Source organism: Aquila chrysaetos, chromosome 14, assembly GCF_900496995.4.
Source record: "Aquila chrysaetos chrysaetos chromosome 14, bAquChr1.4, whole genome shotgun sequence".
Lineage (NCBI taxonomy): Eukaryota > Metazoa > Chordata > Aves > Accipitriformes > Accipitridae > Aquila > Aquila chrysaetos.
In genome coordinates, this window is record NC_044017.1 from 9409872 (window position 1) to 9423964 (window position 14093).

At 40.4% G+C, this 14093-nt stretch overlaps 1 long non-coding RNA gene across 1 annotated transcript in view; it reads left to right on the top strand.

Annotated features, from left to right (window-relative positions):
- Nucleotides 1-14093, top strand: part of LOC115350652 — a 36643-nt gene that overhangs the window by 11254 nt on the left and 11296 nt on the right. The window contains exon 3 of the long non-coding RNA XR_003926543.1: nucleotides 6023-6151. This is a non-coding gene — a long non-coding RNA (uncharacterized LOC115350652). The remainder of the gene's footprint in view (nucleotides 1-6022; nucleotides 6152-14093) is intronic.

Genomic DNA, 14093 nt, shown 5'->3' on the forward strand with positions numbered 1-14093 from the left:
TGTATATTCTCCCACTATTTTGTTAAGTTCATCTATAGCTATTTTCTCTTTACCCCTGGTTTCTGATACTATAGAATCACTCTATTTCCTGGTGACTTTTGCAGTACAAATTCCAACACTGTTTTTTACAAACCATTCTGATCTTCAACTTTACTAACATTTTGGGTTTGTGCTGGGGTAGAGTTAATTTTCTTCATAGTGGCTAGTATGGGTCTATGTTTTGGATTTGTGCTGAAAACAGTGTTGATGATAATTAATACAAGGATATTTTCACTATTGCTGAGCAGGGCTTACACAGAGCCAATGGCTTTTCTGCTTCTCACCCCACCCCACCAGCGAGCAGGCTGGGGGGGCACAAGGAGTCGGGAGGGGACACAGCTGGGACAGCTGACCCCGACTGACCCAAGGGATATCCCATACCATAGGACGTCATGCTCAGCATAGAAAGCTGGGGGAAGAAAGAGGAAGAGGGGGACATTCGGAGTGATGGCGTTTGTCTTCCCAAGTCACTGTTATGCGTGCTGGAGCCCTGCTTTCCTGGAGATGGCTGAACACCTGCCTGCCAATGGGAAGTGGTGAATGAATTCCTTGTTATGCTTCGCTTGAGTGCATGGCTTTTGCTTTACCTATAAAACTGTCTTTATCTCAGCCCATGAGTTTTCTCACTTTTACCCTTCCAATTCTCTTCCCTTCCCCACTTGGGGGGAGTGAGCAAGCGACTGTGTGGTGCTTAGTTGCCAACTGGGGTTAAACCATGACACTTTATTTTGGGGAAAAAAAAAAAAAAAATCTTAGAAATAGTTCTTCTCTAACTTCCTGAGAGAATCTGATTTTATATTTTTACCATAGCAGGTAACCAAACAGCTGAAAAAATTAGTTGTATTAAGATACTATTAGAGCATTAATTCATATGGTGGTTTAGAAGCCTATTCTATATTAAAAAGTGCTGGCTCATGGAGACTGGAAAGAAAACCACAGCATAAAAAATAAAGGCTCTCTGGGTTAAGCCTGACATCTCCTACAAAGTCTCTGCAGAAAAAACTGAGCTGAAGATGGAACAAATGTACTATTGGGCAAGTAAATATGAACTGTCAACACTGTTTTTACTTAAATGTTATTTCAAGTTTGTCCTGGTTTCAGCTGGGATAGAGTTGATTTTCTTTCTAGTAGCTGGTATAGTGTTATGTTTTGGATTCAGTATGAGAAGAATGTTGATAACACGCTGATGTTTTCAGTTGTTGCTAAGTAGTGTTTAGACCAAGCCAAGGATTTTTCAGCTTCTGGTGCCCAGCCAGCAAGAAGGCTGGAGGGGCACAAGAAGTTGGGAGGGGGCACAGCCAGGACAGCTGACCCAAACTGGCCAAAGGGGTATTCCATACCGTGTGACGTCATGTCTAGTATATAAACTGGGGGGAGTTGACGGGAGGGATCGCCGATTGGGAACTAACCGGGCATCAGTCAGCAGGTGGTGAGCAATTGCATTGTGCATCACTTATTTTGTATATTCCAATCCTTTTATTTATTATTATTTTCATTTTATTATTATTATTGTCATTATCATCTTCCTTTCTGTTCTATTAAACTGTTCTTATCTCAACCCGTGAGTTTTACCTTTTTCTTTCCAATTCTCTTCCCATCCCACTGGTTGGGAGGGGGAAGTGAGTGAGTGGCTGCATGGTGCTTAGTTGCTGGCTGGGGTTAAACCACCACAAAGTCATATTCTTTTGCTGTAAAATCTAAGATTTATTTTTCAATTTATTGTATGGTTTTAATCTCTGTTAATGCAAGTAAGCTTTGAGTGTTTTCCGTTATTCAATAACACTGAGAAAATCCTTAGTTAATAAAAATTTAATACAATTTAAGCTTCCCAAGACCATTAAATCTCAAACTCATAATGCTGTCAAATGCGCATGTCACTGGAAGAGATTCCTAATTTAATCTTTAGGCATTCTGCAGTTATAATGAATGGAAATCTCTGTAGGAATACAAGATAATTCAGAATCAGGTACAGAATATTCTAAGTGAGAATGACCGAACTTTATCTTCATTTAGCACCTTCAGTGCTCCTAAAATATTGCAAAAAAAATAGATGCTAATTACGTAACTTCTGGGCATTTGTTTCTAATAGTCATTGTTAGTGAATGCTCATAATTATACTACTATACAGACATGTTAGATATGTTAAATGCACTCTTTTGTAGTAAAGTCAGTGAACATTTGCTATCCTTGGCACTGAGCATTCCTTCTCTAGCAGAGTTAAATTTAAGCACTATTTTGTTCCAAGTAATCTGGATCTAGACTGACTCTCACTAACAGGAACTGACCAGACTTCTTTAATTAGCAAGCACTTATGCAAGTTTAATCATTTAAAGGGGATTTAAGAACAATACAAGGCCTTTGGTGATTTGATCATTAAAAGTCAACACATTTTTTGATACTGTAAATGTTGCATGAGGCTGATTTAATTTTTAACAGAAAGAATCACCTTCTTCCCTATAGCTTGAAGAATATTTTTAGATGCAATCATCAAAACACCAAGAATGCCATTTAAAGTAGTTTTTACTGTACCAGTTCATGTCAGTGGAATTGCATAAAGTTTGGGATTCCTGGAAAGTTTTTTTACATAAGCTTAAATTTATAACATGTATTGCTGTGCCTTTCTTTTTTATGTATCAAATGTGTCTAATGATATGTTCACTGCATAGCATTGACTGCTTCATTCCCTCTGATCAAAGTAGAAAGGAATGAAGCAGTAAATTAATTTTGTTATTAATTTTTCCCTAATATAAATATCTAATTATTATATAAATAAATTGTCACCTAAATTCCAAGACAATTAATTTTGTGACTTTAAAATGCCTTAAATTTTTATGTCTACATATGTACAGTAACACTTCATTTGGAAGCATTGAGAAATTCAATTATTGACTGATAATTAAGCCTGATGAGGATTTTAAATCTCATCCAATCTCTTGAGTAGCTTGATCAGCTAGGCTGAATACACATTGATGGGGTGAAACTGTCCCACACAAATTACTGCATCATAGAAGGTTTGAGATTGTGTATTACACATGTACATAAGCCTGAGGGAAATATTTTCCTCTAACCTCAACATTTTCCTGCTGGTTTTCTTTAGCCAGATCTTTGTTTAGCATTTGGAGTGATGCAATTCTGAAGTGCCGATACTCTGAACACAGAACTAAGGTATATAATAAAAAATTAAGTTTTACTTTATGGAGTGGAGCTTGCCTAGCTTCTGAATGCGTAAGTGCTTTTCTTTTAATTTAATCTTAAGCGACAAGCCTATGAGCTTTTTATTATTATAATGTTATAGTATTACATTATAATTATAATTATATTACATATTAATGTAATTATATGATATTATATAATTATGATATAATATTATAGTATAGTAATACAAAGTTTAAAACTGTTATTACAGTCTGGTGAGTGTGAATTGGTGAAGTAAGACTACCAAACTATGTATTCTTGTTTTATTTTCATATTGAATTTTTTAGCATAGGGTCCATACCCTTCAATGTTTACTTTTGCAGCAGTTAAGGAATCTGTGGTGTTTCTGTGGGTGTTTCATTACTGGTTTTGGCAATCACTGCATTAAGAGATAACTAAGTCTGATAGGTCTCTGACTTCAACTGCTTTTCAAAACTATTAGACTGAATATGAGATTATCATAATAACAGATCCAGCAAAACAGTACATCTAATATTGGCTTTCTCTGTAATGGATTTTAATATATTCCATAATAAGTTGATTATACACCTATATTAGCTTTTATTATAACTATATTTTTCAATATAGTTCTAATTCAGCCTGAAATGGTATGGAGAAGTTTTCCTTTAAGGAGCTGTAATTCTGAAAGCAGAAGTTTTGAAGTAAAATTAATTTTCTCCCCAGATAACTCTTTTTTTTTTTTTTTTTTTTTTTTTTTTGAAAAGGAAAATTTTTCTCAGGAAAAAAAAAAAAATCCAGAATAAAATTCACAGCTAGTTCAAACATGTACAACTACCATTAGTATAAAATCATAATTTTTGAAAGTGATTGCAAATCTTCAAGTTGATCTAAATAAATTAAAAAAATAAACTTCTCTTTTGAAGTCCTTCAAAACTGTTGTAACTATTCAAGTGAAAACAGATTATTTCTTTGGCTGAAAATGACTGATCAAACCCTATTTGTCTTCTGTTCCAAATAGTCTTCTAGCACCTCTTATGTCCTGGATTTCACTAAATATATAATGTTGTTACCTTCAAATTATGACATTTATCTGTCCAACTTATCCTCTAGATCTCTTAAAAATGTAAGACATAGAATCAGACCAATTAGGGAACATTGGGGCACTCCTAGGTTTGAGGATTTCACTGCAGTGAAAATGAACTGATAGCTTTGGGGGTTTGGGATGGGGGGGTTGCTTGTTTTTTTGGTGTTTTTTTTTTTTTCATTTACATCCCTTCACATTCATTTACATCCCTTCACATTCATTTACATCCTTTCACATTCATTTACATCCTTTCATAGTCCTTGGGTTTATATCTTTTAGGTGCTTGAGATGAATGGCTTCTTACATCATATTCTATTTGATAGCTCCTTATAAATATATTGCAAAAAACTAGGTAAATTAGGTTCACTTACAGTGCTGTCTACCTCACAGAAATATTTGTAGAACTGTGATAGTTTAGTTGTAACTGACTCAAGTCATTCAGCTTACACTTTATTGTGACAGGCCTTCTAGTTCAGTTTTCTATAATTTCCCTGAATTTACTAAACACAGAAATGAATATAATGCTGAACATAGCATTAAGCAAACTTACTTCTGTGTATACTCTGCTTATATCTAGGCCCTATTTAAATTAATGGTGCAGTGTTAACCTCAGTCTAATTTTGCACATTTTTTTCTCACACATTCAGGTGTGCACACACCCTGAAGATATTCCTAGCTGAATATGAAATGTTTAATTGAAATATTGTCTTGAACAGTGATTTTTTTCAGTTCATTTCAACATAGTTGTGAGAAAACAGTGAGCAACATTGTAAGGGTTAATGATATAGTTATTTTTCCAGGTGAGACATGTTTCAGACAAATATGTTGCATTAGTTATTTCAATAAATGCCCTACTGTGAAGAGCTGTGCTTGACAACAGCTCCGAGCGTAAATCCAACTGTGTTAATGGTGGCCCATTACCCTCCTTTCTGAGTAAATGTAACTTTAGAAATAAGCATTCTTTGCATGAAATAATCTCCATTAAACATTACTCAATTATAAGCATTAATCTATGTAGATTTATAGGATTTTGACAGACAACTTCTTGAAATAACAAAACAGGAAAGTCTTTTAGAATCAGCAGTATACTAATAAAGTTGTTTGGCCAACTGTGAGTAAATATTTATATGCATATATGTGTATGCATATAATGTATGCAAATATGTATATATAAATATGTGTATGTATGCACATACAAACACACAAGTATATAATGCTAAAGAATGTGGGAGTTCATATTTTTGTTTTGCTGTTTTCTTTCACTGCTTCAATTTAAATTAAAGTATGGCCTTGAAATATGGAAGAATTTGTGGCAGATACGAAACATCTAGAAACTGACAAAGGAAGATATTAACAGCAGTTATTCACGATATTTATTACTATTCAAGACTATTTCAATCTAAATAATCCTTCAATAAGCAGAAAAAAGGTCTATCAATATCAAATATTGATAGCTTCATATATCGTCTTGTATTTTTATGCACAACTCCTGTTGAAAAGCATCAAAATTTTATGGTTGTTCCTCTGTGGAGAATGAGATATTATATTACAAATTACATTCTAATTTTAAGCTAGTTGGCCAGATAGTCATCATTGCTAATGTTTTGTAATAATGATTTTCACTGATAGCAGAGTACACTGACTATATGAATTTTATTTACAGTGAATTTTAATTTAGTTCAGTTCAGTCTATACTAAATTTATAGCTTAAAGATTCTGTAGTGGCTTTTTTCTTTCAAACAGGAAGTGATCATCAATGGCATAACTCTCCACTTGTTTTTGTGGCAGTTTGCTCACTGACTTCATTGTAAACAAGATTATGCCTCCCTTGCAATACATTTGCACCTTGTAGTAGGCAGCAGAATTTGGCAGGTAATGTAACTAAATATTTATTACTCTTATTTTATTGTGATTGATTGTCACTGTTTTAAGGTTTTTTTACATGCATGTAACAGGTTGCCCAGACTGCAGGGGTATTTTTTTAAAAACTCGCTCAGGGCCCATAGGACTCAACTATTCCCTGCTTTTCTGTCACTTCCAACAGATCTTTCCTGATTCCTGCTAGCCACTGGAAAATACTTTTTCTTTCCTGACTGCCTGCATTACTGTCTCTAAAATTAGGATATGCAGATTCTGCAGAAATACTGTGCTAGCTTTCAGATACTCTAGAGCCTTTTGCTGGCAGCTTAGCACTTGCCTGGGATGGCCTAGTAGGACAGTGCAAGGGCAATACTCCTTTGGGTGGATATGCCATGAAATTAAACAATTGGAATCCACACTTAACAAAACCCAAAGCATGGCAAGTGGCAATTCAAATATTCATATACAGCATTCCAAATTGAACAGAACAATGATAAATCTTTTAAAAAGGACAGAAGTCAGGAAAAAACCCCACAACAATTACTCTGTTCATGCTAAGATGAAATCTGAAAGGCCACTATTCCTCTCACTACATTTAGTCCTCTTGAGAAAGATGTATTTTTGGCACAACCAATCAAAGACTCAGTAATAACTCACGTGGCCAACACTAATTTTCTAGAGTGTAGGCTTCTTGTCTCAGCTTGCCACTTTGTGATCTTCATTGTCATGGAAGAGAAATAGGCACTTCTAGAATCTCATCTTAAAATAGAAATCTAAAATATACAGATGAATTCCATCCTTGTAATGTTTTTTTTTTTCTTGTTTTCCATTGACTACAAAGGCATCCGAGAACAATTGATTCAGATGCATCTATCCATACTGTAAACATTTCTGACAAAGTAATTCCACACAACGAATCTGCATGTCTAATGCCTCAGTTTTATTTCACTGATCTATTTTCAGTTAAAAAGTAGTTCCTTTTATGCAGTCTCTTCTGGAGTTTTCCAGGGATATCATTTAGATCAATTTATTCCCTAAATCCTAAGTAATTCTAAATCTCTCAGAAGTTAGTTCTCATCTGTCTTACTGTGGACCTACCTTACAGAAGATAAGTAAAAGAATCATAGAACAGCCCAGTTTGGAAGGGACCTCAAAAGATCATCTGGTCCAACGTTTTGTGGGAAAGGGAGCCTAGGTGAGATTATCTAGCATCCTGTCCAATTGCATCTTGAAAACCTCCAGTGATGCAGACTTTATCACATCCCTGGGGAGGCTGTTCCAGTGATTGGTTGTTCTCACTGCAAAAAAATTCTTTCTTATATCGAGATGAAACCTCTCCTGGTGCAACTTGTACCTGTTGCCCCTTGTCTTCTCTCTGTGCGCCTTGTGAAGAGAGAGCCTCTGTCCTCTTTGTAGCTGCCCTTTACATACTGGAACACTGTGATTAGGTCCCCCTGAGCCTTCTCCAAGAAGAAAAAACATTCAGTCTTTCCTCATAAGGCAGGTTCTCCAGCCGTTTGACCATCTTTGTGGCCCTCCTTTGGACCCTCTCCAGTCTGTCTGTGTCTCTCTTGAATTGTGGGGACTGGAGGTGGACACAGTACTCCAGGTGCAGCCTGACAAGCACTGAGTAGAGTGGGGTGATCACATCTGTATCTCTGCTAGTAATGCCCCTGCAGATGCAGCTTGGTATCTGATATGCCTTTGTTGCTGCAGCAGCACATTGCTGACTCATGTTAAGCTGGTTGTCCACCAGGAGCCCTAGGTTCTTTTAAGCACAGCAGCTCCCCAGCTCCACAGATCCTAGCCTGTACTGAGCTCTTTGGATGTTATTCCATCCCAGGTGCAGAGACTTGTCTTCATTAAACTTCATACAGTTCTTGCTAGCCCACTCTTCCAGCCTGTCCAGGTCTCTGTAAGATGGCTCTCCCTTCAAACATGTCCTCCTCATCACCCAGTTTAGTGTTGTCAGCAAAGCTGGTGAGGGTGCCTTCAATTCCATCATCCAGATCATTTATGAAGATGTTGAACAGTGTGGGGCCCAGTATTGATCTCTGGGGAACCACATTTGTGACAGGCTGCCAGCCTGAGTAAAAAACATTGATCACCATCCTCTGAGTGCTGCCTATTAGCCAATTTCCTGCCCATCTCGCAGACCACACATCTAGTCTGTATCTTGCCAGTTTGTCCAGGAGAAGGCTGTGGGAAATGGTGTTGAATGCTTTGCTGAAGTCCAAGTAAAAAACATCCACTCCTCTCCCAATCTCGTCACAAAAAGTCATTTTGTTGTAGATGGTGATCAGGTTACTCTGGCATGATTTGCCTTTTTATAAATCCATGCTGGCTTTTCCTAACCACCTGCTTCATTTCGTTTGTAGTAGTTTCTAGGAGGACTTGTTTCATTACTTTCCAAAGGATTGGAGTAAGACTAATGGGCTGGTAATTTCCTGGGTCCCCTTTTGGGCCCTTCTTATAGTTGGGTGTGACTTTTGCCCTCTTCCAGCCACAAGGGATAACTCCTGATCTTCACCACTTTCAAAGATTAGAGACGGTGGCCTCGCAACAATGTCAGCCATTTCTCTTAACACCCTGGGGTGGATTCCATCCAGGCCTATAGATTTGTGTGGGTTGAGCCCTTGCAAGAGGCCACAGACCAGCCCTTCCTCCACTACTGGTAGGTTGGCACATGCGTTGTCATAGCTACTTGATCCTGTGATGGTAAAGATAGAGAAAAAGAAGGTATTGAGATCCTCTGCTTTGTCAGCGTTAATAACTAGTTTCCCTGCCCTCTTCAGCAGTGGACCTACATCTTCCCTGTGCTTCTGCTTATTGCTCATGTATCTAATGAATCCTCTCTTCTTCTTGACATCTGTATTGGCTTTGTGTGGCAAGGTTTTGGTAGCGGAGGGGGGGGGGGGGGGGGTGTTACAGGGGTGGCTTCTGTAAGAAGTTGCTGGAAGCTTCCCCTGTGTTTGAGAGAGAGAGCCAATACCAGCCGGCTCTAAGACGGACCCACCGCCGGCCAAGGCCGAGCCAATCAGTGATAGTGGTAATGCCTCTGTGATAACATTTTTAAGAAGGAAAAAAAGTTGGGACAGGCAGTATTCGGCAGCCGGAGAGAGGAGTGAGAACATGTAAGAGAAACAACCCTGCGGACACCAAGGTCAGTGAAGAAGGAGGGGGAGGAGATGCTCCAGGTGCCGGAGCAGAGATTCCCCTGCAGCCCGTGGTGAAGACCATGGTGAGGCAGGCTGTCCCCCTGCAGTCCATGGAGGTCCACGGTGGAGCAGATATCCACCTGTAGCCCATGGAGGACCCCACACCGGAGCAGGTGGGTTCCCAAAGGAGGCTGTGACCCCGTGGGAACCCCACGCTGGAGCAGGCTCCTGGCAGGACCTGCGGATCTGTGGAGAGAGGAGCCCACGGAGCAGGTTTTCTGGCAGGACTTGTGTCCCCGTGGGGGACCCACGCTGGAGCAGTGTGCTCCTGAAGGACTGCACACTGTGGAAAGGACCCACTCTGGAGCAGTTCGTGAAGAACTGCAGCCTGTGGGAAGGACCCACATTGGAGAAGTTCGTGGAGGACTGTCTCCCGTGGGTGGGACCCCACGCTGGAGCAGGGGAAGAGTGTGATGAGTCCTCCCCCTGAGGAGGATGAAGCGGCAGAAAACAACGTGTGATGAACTGACCGTAAACCCCATTCCCCGTCCCCCTGTGCCGCTGGGGGGGGTTGGTAGAGAATCCGGGAGTGAAGTTGTGCCCGGGAAGAAGGGAGGGGTGGAGGGAAGGTGTTCTGAGATTTGGTTTTATTTCTCATTACCCTACTCTGGTTGATTTGTAATAAAGTGAGTTAATTTTCCCCAAGTTGAGTCTGTTTTGCCTGTGATGGTAATTGGTGAGTGATCTCTCCTGTCCTTATCTCGACTCACAAGCTCTTTGTTATATTTTCTCTCTCCTGTCCAGCTGAGGAGGGGGAGTGATAGAACGGCTTTGGTGGGCACCTGGCAACCAGCCAGGGTCAACCCATCACAACATCTCTCGGCTAATTTCACTTCTAGCCAAGCCTTAGCCTTCCTGACTGCATCTCTACGTGCTCTAGCAAGGTTCTTGTAGTCCTCGATGCCTATTTAGCTGCCTTTCCATAGCTAGTATGCTTTTTTGCTTTTAAGCACATCCAAAAGCTCATTGTTAAGCAGGGCACAGGGTAAGTGCTTTCTTCCTTTCCCTTTGTGGGAGATGGACTGTTCTTGCAGTTCCCGAAGGCTGTTCTTGAGTAATTCCCAGTACTCACAAGCTCCTTTGCCCTACATGGATGCTTCCATGGAATTCCTCATGGCTGAAAGTTGGTTATTCCAAAATCCGGGGTCTTTGTGCTATTACTGATGTTCAGTGTGCTCAGCACGATCTTAAACTCCACAATGTGATCTCTGCATCCAAGGCTACCATTGGTAATTAGGTTGTCAAGTGTGGTGAGTTGACCCTAGCTGGACGCCAGGTGCCCACCAAAGCCATTCTATTACTCCACCTCCTTAGCTGGACGGGGAGAGAAAAAAGGCTTGTGGGTCAAGATAAGGACAGGGAGGGATCAGTCAGCAGTTACCATTATGGGCAAAACAAACTCGACGGGGAAATTAGTTTAATTTATTACTGATCAAATCAGAGTAGGATAATAAGAAATAAAACCAAACCTTAAAACACCTTCCCCTCAGCCCTCCCTTCTTCCTGGGCTCACCTTCACTCCCAGTTTTCTCTACCTCTTCCCCCTGAGCAGCACAGGGGGATGGGGTTTGTTGTCAGTTCATCACACGTTGTTTCTGCCACTCCTTCCTCCTCAGGGGGAAGACTCCTCACACTCTTCCCCTGCTTCAGCATCGAGTCCCTCCCATGCGAGGCAGTCCTCCATGAACTTCTCCAGCATGAGTCCTTCCCATGGGCTACAGTTCTATGTGAACTGTTCCAGTGTGGGTCCTTCCCACGGGCTGTAGTCCTTCAGGCACAGACTGCTCCAGCGCAGGCTTCCCATGGGGTCACAGCCTCCTTCGGGCATCCCCTTCTCCGGTGTGGGGTCCTTGCCGGGCTGCAGGTGGATATCTGCTCCACTGTGGACCTCCGTGGGCTGCAGGAGGACAACCTGCCTCACCATGGTCTTCCCCACGGGCTGCAGGGGAATCTCTGCTCTGGTGCCTGGAGCACCTCCTCCTCCTCTTTCTTCACTGACCTTGGGGTCTGCAGAGTTGTTTCTCTCGCATGTTTCCACTTGTCTCTTTAGCTGCAGTTTGCTGTGCAGGGTTTTTTTGTCCCACTTCTTAAATACATTATCCCAGAGGTGCTACTACTGTCACTGGCTGGCTTGGCCTTGGCCAGCGATGGGTTCGTTTTCGGGTCAGCTGGCATAGGCTCTATCGGACACAGTGGAAGCTTCTGGCATCTTCTCACAGCAGCCATCCCTGTAGCCCCCCGCTACCAAAACCTTGCCACACAAACTTAATACATCAAGTAAGTCTTCTCAGTTTTTGATCAGTAAATCTAGTGATGTGCTCTTCCTAGTTGGCATGTCCAGCATCTGTAGCAGGAAGCAGTCCTTGATGAATTGCAGGAACCTGATGGACAAGTTGTGCACTGCTGTGTTGTTTTCCCAACAAATGTCTAGGTAATTAACGTCATCCATGAGGACCAGGGTCTGTTGGCCTGAGACTTCCTTGAGCAGCTGAAGTAAGGTTTCATTGACCTCACCATCCTGACTGGAAGGTCAGTAACAAATACCTAACATAAGATTACCCCTTGGTAACGATCCCTCATATCTTGATCCAAAGGCATTCAATAGAATTTCTGTGGTCTCCATAGCTCACCTCCATACACTTGAATTTCTCTTTTACATAAAGTACAACTCTACCTCCTCTTCTTCCTTTCCTATCTTTCTGAAACAGTTTGTAACTATCAGTTGTGGTCTCCCAGTCATGTGAGTTTTCCCACCAGGTTTCTGTGATTCCTGTGACATCATAAGTCTCAGACTGGGTACGGAGTTCCAGTTCCTCCTGTTTGTTGCCCAAACAACAGACTACCTGCATTGGTATATGTCCACCTGAGGTGGCTAGACTTAGTTTTCTTGCCTTTGCAAAGGCTTGGGAAGCATTCCTCACTACTCTGGTAGGTGCCCTCACCCACCCAGTCGCTTTTGAATACACGAGCATCACAGCTTTGAATACTATCCCCCAAGTTAAAGCACAATTTATGAAGTCAGCCAATCTACTAGTGAAGATTCTCCTGCCTTTTCTAGATAGGTGGATCCCATCTCTCCCCAACAGGCTGTATTTGTCAAAGAATGTCCCATGATTGTAGAAACCAAAGGTCTGGTAATGACACCAGCCACAAAGCCAGGTACTGATCTGGATGATTTGTCAAATTCTGCCTGCATCCCTATCTCTGACTGGCAAGACAGACATTTAGCTGACTAGTTGCACTGGGTTAAAAAACCATAAACAATCCCAAAACCTAGCTATTATTTTCAGTAAATTACCAACCATTTCCTCTGCATCATTGCCTGCTGTTTTCTAGTTATTATCTTCTTTAAACATGTACTACTAGAATTAAATACAATACTTCACAGAGTATCACAGATACATACTCACTGGTCCTTTGTACTAAGGCTTTAATATTTTTCTGTCTCAAATGGAAACAACATTTTTATTATGGGTCACATTAGTCTTCCCTTTTGTGAATAATGTCATACATGCAGCTTTCTGCTTCAGTGATATTTGCAGCTACTGAGCGCCTAGCTGATAGCAGAAATTCTGGTTTTAGTCCCTAAATTCATGATCTTGCACTTTCTACAATTATATTTTTCCCATTTGCTTTAGACCACTGTTCATACAGGGTTATACAGTTCATCCTGGATCACATTCCAGTCCTCTTCTGTTTTATGAATATCTCAAAGATTTGCATCATTGTGGCATTTTGTTAGCAAGTTCTGGATTGTTTTCAGCATAATGAATTAAAATATTAACAACTGGAGGACTAGCCTACTATCAGTGTCTCCAACCTGATTCCCATTGCATCAAAATCAGTTATCATCTTTCCAGCTCCACTTCTAGTAGGATTTCATAATTTATAAGATGTAGGCTTTATTTGCTGTAATTGTAGGCTTTATTGTCTCTGATTATGTTTGGTTAATTACATTTTATTATTGAAGTAAAAGGAAGATTCATTCAGTGTTGTAGATACAAAAGTATTCTTTCTTTTTTGATGTTTCCTAATAGCTGCCAACTACATTCTTCCATGTTTGAGGAAAAAAAAGCACACAAACAAAAGATAGTAAAAATGAAAGCAATGAAACTTTTTCATTGATCTTGGACATGTATTCAATGACTACACTATTAAGTTTTTAGAAATATTTAATGCATTGTGAGTAGTCAGAAGGAAATACAATGTGCTGTTGCTGCCAACTGAAACTAATCAAAGAAGTACTACAAAGAAATCCACAGAAGAGAAATTACCTGTGCAGAACAACTTCCTAAGTGACTGACATGGGGAAGAAAGCTGCAAGCATATAGCACCACTAACGTTATTAATCTGAATGACAAGTACGAAAAGAAAAGATAACAATAGATGCTGACAGTGCACACCATGAGCAATGAATCAATTTATCTTGACACTGACAGTTTAGAAAGGACATTCATCTGATTACGTGGTTAAATACCACCATTATCTGCATACAAAAGTGGGGCAGCACAGCTTTTTCTTTTTCCTTTTTTTATGTTACAAGCATATTTTTTCTTCCCTCCCTTCTTCCCTCCCTTCCTCGCTCTTCCCTTTCTTTTCACAGAATGGCTGAGATGGTAAGGGACCTTCAGAGGTCATCTTGTTCAATCCACCTGCTCGGAGCAGGGTCACCCAGAGCCCATTGCTCAGCACCACATCCAGTCAGCTTTTGAAGACCTCCAAGGCTGGAGACTCCA